A 13,525-nucleotide genomic window follows, 5' to 3' on the forward strand; every position below is an offset into this window, starting at 1 on the left:
GACCTGAGTTGGCTCAAATATAACATTTGAGTGCCTGCATACTAAGTTGCTTCTGTTATGTCCAACTCTGCGACCCTGTGGACTGTAGCCCACCAGTCTCCTCTATCCATGGGATTCTCCAGGCAAGAATACTGGAGTGGGTTGCCATTTCCTCGTCCCAGGGATCTTCCCGACCCATAACAAGAAGGAGCCTATTTATTCCCTATCTCTTTCCCAATCTGAGCAGGAAACACAAAGCTCTGGTTGCCATGGGAAGCCATCTGCTCCCACAAGCCAGTGTTAGGCTGAGTCTGATGCTAAGATGACAGAAGGAAATAACAGAGAGAGGAGGGTTATTGATGACATCATTCACTGGTGACTGCACATGCCTCAAACTTGCTCACTTCTGGATTTCTGCTATTTTCAGACATTTCCTTCTAGCTTAAGGCAGTTTGAGTTACGGTTTTGATACTTACATCAGAAAGTATCTTAACAGATATAGAGATCCATAAATGTCATCAAGGAATCTATGACCCAAATGATGTTAAAATCATTGAGCTACAGAAACAGTTAACACTCATAAGAACCATTGAGTAAAATATGATTTTCAAGCACTCTGCACTATGCTTAGCACTCTATGCACATTCATTTATTTTGTCTTCACCAGAACTCAGTGAGATTGGTATCATCATTGTAATCATTCCCATTTTACAGAAACAGAAGCTGAACCGTGAAGGTTAAGGAATTTGGCTGAGGTCACTCAATTGCTGAATCCATGAGCCTGTTTCCAGGGCAGGATCACTCTGCTGCACTGTTTCTAAGTAATATGCATATTGTTGTTCAGTTGCTAAGTCATGTCTGACTCTTTTGAGACCCTATGCCAGGCTCCTCTGTCCATGGCAGTTTCCCAGGCAAGAATACTGGAGTGGATTGTCATTTCCTTCCCCAGGGGATCTTTCCCACCCAGAGGTCAAACCCGCCTCTCTTGCATTGGCAGGCGGATTCTTCACCACTGAGCCAGCAGGGAAGCCCAACCAGCATGTACCTCCTACATAAAGAACATGCTCCCAACCTTGGGTTTGTGTAAAGGCTGAACAACACAAAGCATGATGTTAATCCTTGGAGGACAGCTATTCTGCATTGCCAGGTGTTGGCAGACTACAACTTCGATGGTCAGTGGGGCATGGAGAGGACATCACCGTTAAGAGGAGGGACTGGTATGCAAGGAACCCGAGTTGAAGCCTGGCTTTGCTGCTCACTAGCTCCATGATCTAATCTGTAGGAGCCGCATTTTCCTCAACTAGAAAATGGAGGAGCTCCCATGTAGCTTGCTAGGTTTTATAAGCACTTTGTAAAGTGGTGTACAGAGGGTAATGTCTTACTGAAAGCCCACAGTTTAGAATGGATGGCTTCTGGCCTCTGTATGAGAGTGTAGCCCGGTACAGTGCACAAATTTGAGAGTAGATTGAAAAGCAGGGGCTGTATTTATGTGAGGTGCTTCTAGGCAAATTCATAGAGACAGAAAGTAGAATAGAGATGACTAGGAGTTAGGAGGAAGGGATGATTTTTGATTAAGGAACAGTGCCTGCTAAGTCACTTCAGTCGTGTCCGACTCTTTGCAACCCCCGTAGACCCCCAGGCTCCTCTGTCCATGGGATTCTCCAGGCAAGAATACTGGAGTGGGATGCCATGGCCTTTCCAGGGCATCTTTCTGACCCAGGGACTGAACCTGTGTCTCTTATGTCTCCCGCATTGGCAGGTAGGTTCTTTACCACTAGCACCACCTGGGAAGCCCTAAGGGACAATAGGGATGATGATAATGGTGCTTTTGAATGTCACAAGCAGAAGGTCTGTTAGGAAAATTTTAAACCCATAAAAATAATGAGATTATATTTTTAGAGCACACTTAATACATATTATCTACTTGATCATAATTGTTAGCTGCATAATAAAAAAAAAGTCAAAGGAATGATGAAAGAGAAAGGATATCAAAGGGTTATTTTCTCATTGCCTTGCCTTTTGGAGAAAGTATTCCTGGACCCCTGCAGTGGGATTGCCCTGCAGTGGAAGGGTTGTGACCTGCACATATTATCAGGAGACACAAAACTCACAGTGTTCCCTGGATGAATAGAGTGGAAGTTTTCCCCAGAAGACCTGCTCACTTTTCCAGAGCCTTCATTGCACATGTGGTTAAGTTTCAGGCTTAAAACTAAAAAGCATCCTGATAATAAAAAAAAAATCACATGACCTTCTGTGACTAAAGAAGAGGAAAAAAAGCTCTCAACTTTTAAAAGAAAGTGCATCTTTATAATAACAATAAAATCCTCTCAATCAAGCCTTTAAGAGGCAGACTGCACCCCTATCTTTGCCTGGGGCCCATAACTATCCTTGGCTAATCTTCCTCTGACAGATAAAGAGCAGCTATATCCATTCTTATAGCTCAATTTTAAACTTTATTCAGAGAAGTGTGGAGAGGGAGCCCTGGATGGGAATAAAAAATGAGTATTTGAGACCAACAGGGGAAGAGGAAGATGGGATCACTGATTTGTAGAATAGATGCTTCTAGAAAAAAAAAAAAAAGACACATCCACAGCCCTCTGATTTGTTCAGAGCTGGTTTTGGACACACCTCTGAGACTGCAGGGTCATGTCCAGGTCAGTCATGTACAGAAATCCACATCCACTCCCATCCAGCTTTTCTAAGTCGCTTCAGTCATGTCCGACTCTTTGTGACCCTATGGAGTGTAGCCCTCCAAGATCCTCTGTCCATGAGATTCTCCAGGGAAGAATACTGAGTGGGTCGCCATTTCCTTTTCCAGAGAATCTTCTTGACCCAGGGATCAAACCCTGGGATCCAACGTCTCCTGCGTTGGCAGGAAGGTTCTTTACCACTAGCGCCACCTGGGAAGCTGGAGAGGTACCATAGCTGAGGGTTATTCTGAGGGGTAGACTTGATGATCATTTGGCCCCTTATTACTGAGGAGAAAAGGAGAAGAGTTTTTTCACATGCTGTGATAAGCACACAGGCAAGAAAATAGAAGTGTCTAAGCATTGTGAGTCCTCGACAGTGGCCCCCAAGAAAGGCCATGACATCTGTGCAAGGCACCTTTAAAAAGGATAAAGATATCTGGAGGCTCAAGAGGACTTCAGTTTAGCTCTGTATTAGAAATGGATGCTTCCAATGGGGCTTTTGAGCCCTGCAGCACTGGGTCTTCATGGAACTGAGATTTGTGTTCCATATGGATTTGTTAGAAAGGCGCTTTGAGGGGCTGTAAGCCCTTTTCTCTTGACGTGCCCTTCCCACAGGGATGGGTGGAGCCAGCCTTGTTTAAGTGATTTGGTCCTGTTCTCCTGACTGCAGTTGAGAGGATCCCTACCCCAGTCAAGTCTAGTTAAATTCTCACTCCTAAATTCCTAGGGTTTAAGATTGAGACAGAATGCCTACATTGATTTAGTATATTTGCTAGAAGTACTATAAACCCTGAAGCCATGGAAACACCATCTTTTGTTATATGTATGGAAGAGCAGACAAAGTGGTCTATTTAGGGATAAAGAGCTAACGGTATTGTTTGTTCCTGTCATCTTTCTAGACCTCAGTTCTAGTTTTGTTTTTTTTTTTAAGGACTATACTTGGGTTCTGTGGGCTAATTTAGCTCTTAAACTAGCCAGAGTTGGTTTCCATTGCTTGCAACTAAAATAACCTTAAGGATTTTCAGCTTGGGTGGGTTTCTACCAATTCTTGGACTGACAGTGGTGGTGTGGATCATCTCCAAGTTTGCTATTTCGGGGGCGGCTCTTACCAGAGTTGCCCATAGAAGAGATGTTTCAGTGACCTGTCAGTGGGGTCCATCTTCTGTTGTCTTCAGATCCCATCAGGATGGGAGAGTCACCAAAGGACTCCAAACTAAGAGTTACCTTGATTATTCTTTCCTCAGTTTCCCTCCCAATGATTTGATCCAGCTCCAGATCTTTTTAGTTCTACTTTCAAAATATATCCCGTATCTATTTGTTCACTTCTGTCTGTGTGCAGAGGGACTGCCTTACCTGAAGCCATCAGTATTCTTTATTTCAGTTACTGCGATGGTCTCTTAGATGGCCTCTGGTCTTACTGCATCCACTATTCTCCCCACCCCAGAGCTGTATCCACATGGAAACTAGATGGATCTCTTGGAAACATAAATCAAGTCACTTTCCTATTTGAAACATTCAAATAGGAAATTTGTATTAGGATGCAAACTAAAACTGATGTAGCATAAACCCAAAATACAAAGAATGGTTCAAACAAAGGAAGTAAGCCGGTTCAGGGCAGGTGGGTGGCCAAGCTGTATGTAGTCATGCAGTGACCCAGGTACCTTCTCCCTTGTTCACCATGCCATGTGGGGTTGCCTTCATGTTCCAGAGTTAAAACTGGCTCTATAGCTATCTCTGTTCCAGTCACTGGGATGGGAGAAAAAGAAAGGAGAGTAATGCCCGATCATTTTAAGAGTGAGGTCCAGAAGTTGCACCTATTACTTTTGTTCACATCTCATGGACAAGAATTTAATCAGATAGCTATATATTTACAGGAAATACAGCTGGAAAATGTACTTTCAAACTGTGTGGAATTTGCTGGCTAAAAATCAAAGATTCCAGAACTAAAAAGAAAGGGAGAATGAATTTGGGGGCAGCTAGCAGTCTTTTCTGTGGGACCTCTAATAGCTGCCCATGCACGCAGAATGAAATCCAAGGCTTTACCTAATCCAAGCCTTGGAGGTGATCTGGCACCATCTGCTTCTCTTGTCACATTCCCACCACCCCCTGCCGCTCACTTGGCCCAATTAGGACCTCCTGCTTTCTGCTCCTGGAACGTGCCATGCATGTTTTGGCCTCAGGGTATTTGCACTTGCTATTTCTTTTGCCCTCAAAGCTCTAGTCAGATCTCTCTAGGTCTCTCTGCTTCTCATTCAGTTCAAATGCTACCTCCTTCCAAGAGCCTTCATCACTCACTCTTATCAGAACTGTCTTGGATCCCAGAGGCCTACTTTTTCCAGTCACTTTCCATCACAGTTTTGTTGACTATTGTTTTTTGCCAATCTGAGTTTATGTCTTTGTTTGTTTTCTTGTCTGCTTATCTCCCCCACACCACACCTTAGAATTTGAGCTTCCAGAGAGCAGGGATTTTACCGGTCCCACCCAGACTGGTAGTGGGCCCCGACACATGGTACAGACTCAAATATTTGCTGGGTGAACCAATGGTCAGCCTAGGATCTGGCAGCAGCATTCCCAAATAGAAATTTAAAGTTTAGTCACTCAGTCGTGTCCAACTCTTTGCGACCCCATGGACTGTAGCCCACCAGGCTCCTCTGTCCATGGCGTTTTCCAGGCAAGAATACTGGAGTGGGTTGCCATTTCCTTCTCCAGAGGATCTTCCTGACCCAGGGGTTGAACCCAGGTCTCCCACATTGTAGGCAGATGCTTTACCATCTGAGCCACCAGGGAAGTCCGTTAAATGTTGGGAATCATGCACGGTCCCTGTCCTCTTCCTCCTGACGGGGTCCCATCTGGTTAGAGACAAGGCCCCTCTGTGAGGGATTCCAGTTTATTACTCTGTGGTAGGTCAGCGCCATTGTTCTAGTTTCACATTCCACTGGACCAACTCAGTCTGTTTTCATTCCTGAAACAGGTCTAAAAACCACTCCCTGGAGACTTGGAGAATGAATGAATTACCTGAAATAGGAAATAATTTGTTATAGCTTATTTACTCATGTGCAGAATGACTCTCAAACTGACTTCAATTAATGGATCTTCCAAAGGATGCCCTCTTCCAGCCCCCACTTGGCCCTCCACTGCCTCATCCCCTGTGTGCTTGGGGGAAGGTGAAGGATACAATATTTATAACAAGCAAGTATGAGCAGTAGAATTCCCAGACGGTGACACAGGATGAGAACCTAGCCCCATAATAATAATCCTAAATGTTATTTATATGTCGTTTCTCTGCCAGAGTCATTTAGGTAGCTCCCTAAAGGACCATGCAGGAAAAATTCCACTGTCAGCGTGTGCCAGAAGTCTTAATAAGTAAGGTTGAGGGGGTTTTAATTAAAAAATGTTCCTTTAGTGGCCTTTCCCCAGTCAGAATAAAGTCTATTCCAGAGAAGAGGGCTGCAGCCATCACCCTGGACCAGCATCATCTCTCCAGGACATTTCTTGAGGCCATGGATCTGAGGGAGGCAGATTCCTATGCATCCTGAGACGTTGCTCTGCCCCAAATGGAATTCCAGCGTCAAGAGCCAACTTTGCTAAAACGTTGTCAGCTCCCGTGGAGGAGGATGGCAAAGACCCTGAACACCAAGGGGAAAGCCACACGAGGGTTGTTACTTTTCAAACAGCGGCTTAAGGCAGTATTAAGCAAAGAAGATTTCTCTGGAGCATGAACAAGTGTGGCTGTCAGTATAACTGTCATCTGTGTGTGAATTGGAACATCAGAAAGAGCATTTTAAAAACCTAGTAATCATTTTTACCCATTACTCTACAAATACGTTTCTACTTACTGATTCCCATAGGAATCAAAATGCTGTAAGGGGGGAAAAAAAAACAAGCCTCTTCTTTCAAGTCACACTGGAAGGAGGGCTTGCCAGAACGCCCAGGAGAAGGATTCAGGCTTCCAGATCCATCTAAGGTTTGCAGTCTGCTGTCTGATGGGCCTGGGTCTCATCCACTAGACATAGCAGCTACTTTTCAGCTGGTCCCTGATGGGCAGCCAGACTGCTGAGTTGGAAAAGGAAATGTTATGTGTTACGTGCCAGTCCTGGTGGATCATACACCTGGCATCTGTAGATTCTGCATGTTAAGCTGTTGGCCTGGCGACCCACAGAGTCCCAGGGAGTCCATTTCCACTCAGAGAAAACAGCCCTGATTGGCAATAGCAGCTAATGAATTCTTACCTGGAGACAAACATTGACTTCACCTTTGAGCCCCAAGGAGCCTTGGGAAAGATCAGGCTACTCAGAGCTTTTTGAGGAATTTTACCTTAGAAAGGTGAATTTGGGCAAGATCTTGTCAGTGGGAGGACCAGGGGTCGGCATCCTACAGGCAGAGGGCTTCACAGATGGTGGGATCCTGCCACCTGCTCCCTAAGCAGGTCACTGTTTGAATCAGCTGCTAATCCCACCTAGAGGAATTTCCAGCACAGAGGGTTCATGTGACCTTGGAGAGGCACTCGCTGTCAGAGTCAAGGGTGGGGACGGGAGGCTTGTGACCATCTCACCTCCTTTTACAGAGGAAGAAGTCAAGGATCAGGGAGGTGTCAAGGTTGCTGAACTCGTTAACAGCACAGCTCAAATATTTCCTGGACAGAAATTTCAAAGACGGGCTTTGGTGATGTGATAGATAAATATAGCCTAACATTTTGTTGTGAAAATGCTCCGGAGTTCTGAAAGCCAGGAGCAGATGCAGCTCCACAAGAAGCATGATAAGAATGCCCCCGCACACCTGCTGTGGAACGCAAGGGCGGGCGCATTCCTCAGCTCCCACGGCAGCATCTGCCCCAAGCTCTCGCGGGTCCAAGTGGACCCAAGCCCTTACTGCTGCCGTGTCTTGGCATGAACTCCCGAGCCTCGACAGGGAGGCTGATGACCCCACCAGGAATGAAAAGCAATGCCAGTTGTAGATTGCAGGCTGATCAATGAGGACAGAACCACTGCTATTCCAGTGCCCCTGCGGCCAGACTTGGAGAAATAAAGAGGCAAATAAGGCAGCAGGAAGCACGTGAAGATCTGCTCCAGTCATAGCAATGGGGGCAAAGTCCAGAGGGGCTTGCTCAGATCTCTAGCCTTTGTCCCTCTGTAGGTTTATAGTCCCTTATTTCTGAGAGTTCATATTGTATGTTCATGTATTTCTGGTTACTATGTTAGTGGAGCAAGCATTTCCTGGGGTTCAATTCTGCCCAAGGCACTAGGCTAGATCAATGAACAAGACAGTCCCAACCTGGAGAATCCAGTGCAGGAATCCCAGACCACGGAGAGCATGCCTGGTGAGAGTGCTGGGGAAGCAGCTTGAGGAGCCAGAAACGAGAGTGGGGAGGGAGCCCCAAAGCCTGATTGTCTGAACTGAGAACTACTGTAGGAAAAGAAGGTAACACTAACACTGAATCTTCTATTTCTGATGGATAAAGAATGGAGCTCTTGTGTTCTGAGCCAGGGGTTTGTCAGCAAACCTTTTCCATAAAGGTCCAGAGAGTCAATATTTCAGGCTTTGAAGGACATGAGACCCATTTCAACCCCTCAACTCTGCCCTGTAGTGTGAAAGCAGTTGTGGGCAATACATCCACGAATGGGTATGCCTGGGTTCCAATAACACTTTATTTATAAAAACAGGCATTGGGTCAGATTGACCACAGGTTTTAGTTTGCCCACTTAATTTTAACCCATCAATAGGCCAAAACCCACTTCATGCTCACAGCAAGGCTCTGTGGTAGGTACAGATGGGAGAATGTAGGCACCTTGCTTCAGAATAATACAGCCAGTAACAGGCAGAAGCAGGACTTGGATTCAGGCTACCTGCCTCCATTGTGAAAACACTTCACCACACCCATTTCCCTCATCCTCAAGATGCCTGCAAGTCACCATCACATTCTTTCCCCTCTCCTTCTTCTCTCTTTCTGTCCTTGGTTTCTGGGTTCTTTGTCCGAACATGTCTTTGAACATCCATAATACATCTAGCACAGTGCCCCGCGCTTTGGAAAAGGATCAAAATAAGATAGCACATAATCCCTGCGTTCCATCGGTTTGTACTTCACTCAGGAAGACAAGACATACACAGAAGAGGAAGGAGAAGGAGCTGGGAGAGACAGGGAGACTTCCTGCCCACTCTGGAGGGCGTCCATCCCTGTAACCTTGCTATCGTCCCCCACCTTGGCCCTCCTGAGGATTCTAACTGGAGAGCCACTGGGTCCATGAAACTCTCCCCTTTGCCTCCCCACCTCCCGGGTCAGGCTGCCCCCGGAGGCACTTGCTCTGGTCTGCTCCTCTGTGATATAGATAATTCAAGAGCAGGCTCTGTCCTGCGGTGAAGCACCCTCCCCAGTGCTGCCTGTGACGGGCGCTGGACTGTGCGGTGGACTCTGCTATTCTGACAGCCGATTTATCAACCATGAGGATGCTGTTTTGGTCTCCATATGCCCTTTTCTTTAGTCTGATTTCTCAATTAGTTTGTAGCTTGCTGGGCATGCATTCTTAATTGAGTCTATTGAATCTTCCAACAAATGATGCTAAGACAACACACTCACCCTCTGCTCCCCTGGTCCCATTTTTAAAAGGCCATGAAATATTTGGTGCTGTAGAATCAGAGTGGGGAGAAGAGATGCTAGGACCCCAGGAGAAGTGGACACCTTCACCCAGGAGACGGGCAGGACTTCAGGGATGAATATATTGACAGGCTAGGCTTTACACACGTGCCATTGCTGCTTGGAGTCAAGCCATTGAGGATCCCATACTTTGAAAGACTTTCCCTCTTCTCTGGGAAAAGGAAGGAGTCTGTCCCCAAAGTCTTTTGTAGGGCAAAAAGGATAATTTCAAATATCCAGGGTATTTACTGAATCCTAGAAACTTGGAACTATACAGATAATTAATTGAGTCCAATTCTACAGCTGCTGCTGCTGCTGCTGCTAAGTTGCTTCAGTTGTGTCCAACTCTGTGCGACCCCATAGACGGCAGCCCATCGGGCTCCGCCGTCTCCGGGATTCTCCAGGCAAGAATACTGGAGTGGGTTGCCATTTCCTTCTCCAGTGCATGAAAGGGAAAAGTGAAAGTGAAGTCGCTCAGTCGTGTCCAACTGTTAGCGACCCCATGGACTGTAGCCTACCAGGCTCCTCCGTCCATGGGATTCTCCAGGCAAGAGTACTGGAGTCGGGTGCCATTGCAATTCTACAGCAACAAATGCCAAACGCAGGCTGCCTCAGAATTGCCTGGGAAGTTGAAAAAAATACAGATGTCAGTTTCCACTCCGTGGAGATTCTGATTCAGTAGTTCTAGGCCAGGAGTGGGAGTGGGGGGATTATTTTAACAAGCTTCTTAGGCCATTAGACAGCAATGTTTGATCAGCCAACATTCATTTGAACCCTGCCAGTGATTGGAGCTCACCACCTCCCAAGACAGCCCTTCCTGATTCTTCATTTGAATATGGTGCCCAGTAAGTTCCATTGCCTGGATCTGCCCATAGTCCCTTTTATGTGCTGGGGGCAGGGAGCAACCTGTAGAACAACCTGTAAGGTGAAAATACTGAGCTCTGTCCCCACCGTGAGAGACACACTCATCTTGCTCCCCCAGCTCTGTCTCCCTCAGGTATGGACGTCACATCAGAGCATCCAATCACGTCTGCACATTCCCATTTGCATGCAGGTCTGGCATCTCCAGTCTCACATTGGAATTGATCACCGACTTCCAGGCACCCGACCCAAAGCTAGTTACTCTGACATCTCTGACAAGGCTTAATTTATTCTTTCTTTCTTCTTTTCCTTTTTTCTTCTCTCTTATCTACTGCTCTCCACCTTCACCGAGGTGCATAAGTGATGTACGTAAGCTGCAAAAAAAAATAATAAATAATAATGTCAACAGCACTGATGCCTTTTGGAGGCTCTGAGGAGAGAGTCTGTTTCCTTGTTTCTTGCAGTTTCTTGAAGCTACTTGTATTCCTTGACTCAAGATCCCTTCCTCATGTGGAAAATGTGAGGAAAAATCTCCGTTTTCCAGGTGGCACTAGTGGAAAAAGAACCAGCCTGCCAACGCAGGAGATGCAAGAGACGTGGGTTTGATCCCTGGGTCCGATTCCTGGGTCAGGAAGATCCCCTGGAGAAGAAATGGGAATCCACTCCAGCATCCTTGCCTGAAGAATTACATGGACAGAGGAGCCTGGTGGGCCACAGTCCAGGGGGTCGCAGAGTCAGACGCGACAGCACTCCTGCATGCGCCATGAAACAATTGCCACGATAAAAATTGTGAATATATCCATCAGTCCCCCAAGTTTTCCCTCACCCCTCAGTCATCCCTTCCTCCCACTTCTCATCTCTAACATGACCACTGAGCTGCTTTTTGCTTGACTGTTTTTGGGCCAGGAGCTCTCCCCTGGTCTTGTCCCAGGCCAGTCACCCACCTGAGATTGATATCACTGACCAGTGCTGGAGGGTGCCAACCTCAGACTTCCTCCCAATCCTGCACCTTCCTTAGCCCTTCAGCTGGGGCTTCAAAAGCTCTTCTAGCCTCTAGATGATACTGGATGCATTTAACTCATCTTATACATGATAAGCCTTCACTGTTCGTGGCTAATATAGTTATTACAATAATAACGACCACCTATAGAATAGCTATTCTGCACCAGAAACTGAATTCTATAATAATACATGATAATTATTTTTTCTATGTTACCCTCACTCTAGCCATATAAAGAAGGTCCCCATTTCTCCCTCTTGTCCATGAGAGGACATCATGACTCACTTAGTCAAACATCTTGCTGAAATCTACTATTCTGTAGATTCTTCTGCCATAATAATTTGAATCTTCACCATGACAGGTTTGTTTCCTCTGAAAAGCACTATTTCCCTCATTAGAGACTTGACTGGTGTGTGTACTGTACCCTCAATAAAATAAAGGACTCTCCAGATTCAGAGTCACTCACAATATACTATTATTCTGTATTGATCTTGTTTCTAGTCAACAAGCACTTTTAGATATTTTGTAGGCAGTCTGGATTTCAAATAAATATTGCTTGACTGCTGTAAAAGCCTTTTGATATGGCTGATTTCCACAATGATCGTAAAGATACTCCTATTTGCCTTGGCAGAGGATGTGAAAGGCAGGATAACCCCTCCTAATCCCACCACGACCAAGCACACAGTGAATTCTGCTACTGGGAATTTATTTGTATCAGCCTGGAATCTCTAGAACATTTGCTATGGTTTTAGCATTTTCCTCTCAGGAAAGGTGATTTTATGGGTAAAATGTAACTGGAACATTACAGAACCACTAGGATTAAAAAAAATAGTAGCAGAGATGTTGTCTAAATTCATGGCATACTTTATTGCCGAATGTGAAATAACACATTGTCCCCTTGGACAGCAAGGAGATCCAAGCAGTCCATCCTAAAGGAAATCAGTCCTGAATATTCATTGGAAGGACTGATGCTGAAGCTGAAACTCTAATACTTTGGGCACCTGATTCGAAGAACTGACTCATTGGAAAAGACCCTGATGCTGGGAAAGATTGAAGTTGGGAGGAGAAAGGGACTACAGAGGATGAGATGGTTGGATGGCATCACTGACTCGATGGACATGAGTTTGAGTAAATTCTGGGAGTTGGTGACTGACAGGGAGGCCTGGCATGCTGCAGTCCATGGGATTGCCAAGAGTCGGACACAACTGAGTGACTGAACTGAACTGAAACAATGCAAATTCGATTTACATTAAACATGTGGAAAATATCAACAACAGTAAAGCTTATTTCTTTCAAGATCCTTTGTTTTAAGATGCAGGAAGCTAGTTTATTCAGTTTCACAGACATAAACCATGAGTGAATCTAGTGTCACTTCATTGTAGGAACCCCTACACCTGTCCACCCACTAAGACATGGAATAACCAGTCTGTTACTGAGGTCCAAGGCTTTCCCAGCAGACTTGGATCCACACAGCACTGTCTCTGGTTCAGTTCTGTCTTCAGGGAGCTGCCTCTTCTCAGTGGCTACATATAAAGTTGATTTTCCAAAGTTCTTTAGATCAAGCTCTTTTCATTCTCACTCATTCATTCATTCAACAAATATGTATTGAGCACTTACTATATTTTGGGGCTTCCCTGGTGGCTCAGATGGTAAAGCGTCTGCCTACAATGTGGGAGACCTGGGTTCGATCCCTGGTTTGGGGAGATCCCCTGGAGAAGGAAATAGCAACCCACTCCAGCAACCCACTCTTGCCTGGAAAATTCCATGGACTGAGGAGCCTGGTAGGCTACAGTCCATGGGGTCGCAAAGAGTCAGACACGACTGAGCGACTTCACTTTCACTTTACTATATTTTAGACACTTGTGATGTAACAATAAACAAAATAGAAAAAAGTCATAGAGATTGTATTCCAGAGACAGTAAACAGAATAAATCAGTAAATATATATGGTATAGGATACAATGATAGGTGCTGAGATGAAAAATAAAGAAAGAAAAAGGATAAGAAGTCATGTGTGTGTGTATATATGTGTGTATGTGTGCATATGTGTGTGTCTGTTGGCAGAAGCCTTACAATTTTGGAAACTGAGTTTCACAGAACATAGTGCCTAAAACTGAAGTTTGTGTGCATTTACTCTTAATTAATTAGTTAATTAATTGATATATAGTTCAGTTCAGTCGCTCAGTCATGTCCGATTCTCTGCGACCCCATGGACTGCAGCATGCCAGGCTTCCCTGTCCATCACCAACTCCCAGAGCCTATTCAAACTCATGTCCATTGAGTCAGTGATGCCATCCAACCATCTCATCCTCTGTAGTCCCCTTCTCCTCCCACCTTCAAGCTTTCCCAGCTTCAGGGTCTTTTCCAA

At 45.4% G+C, this 13,525-nt stretch overlaps 1 long non-coding RNA gene across 1 annotated transcript; it reads right to left on the reverse strand.

The window, feature by feature from the left end:
• Positions 1 to 2,412: 2,412 nt before the first annotated feature.
• Positions 2,413 to 9,738, reverse strand: LOC145525319 (uncharacterized). Its single transcript, XR_014068102.1, has 2 exons — positions 5,439 to 9,738; positions 2,413 to 2,954 (listed from the first exon to the last, which is right to left on the reverse strand). It is a non-coding gene; the product is annotated as an uncharacterized LOC145525319 (long non-coding RNA).
• Positions 9,739 to 13,525: the final 3,787 nt, after the last annotated feature.

Source organism: Giraffa tippelskirchi, chromosome 11 (assembly GCF_054371585.1).
Source record: "Giraffa tippelskirchi isolate mGirTip1 chromosome 11, T2T-mGirTip1v1.2.pri, whole genome shotgun sequence".
Lineage (NCBI taxonomy): Eukaryota > Metazoa > Chordata > Mammalia > Artiodactyla > Giraffidae > Giraffa > Giraffa tippelskirchi.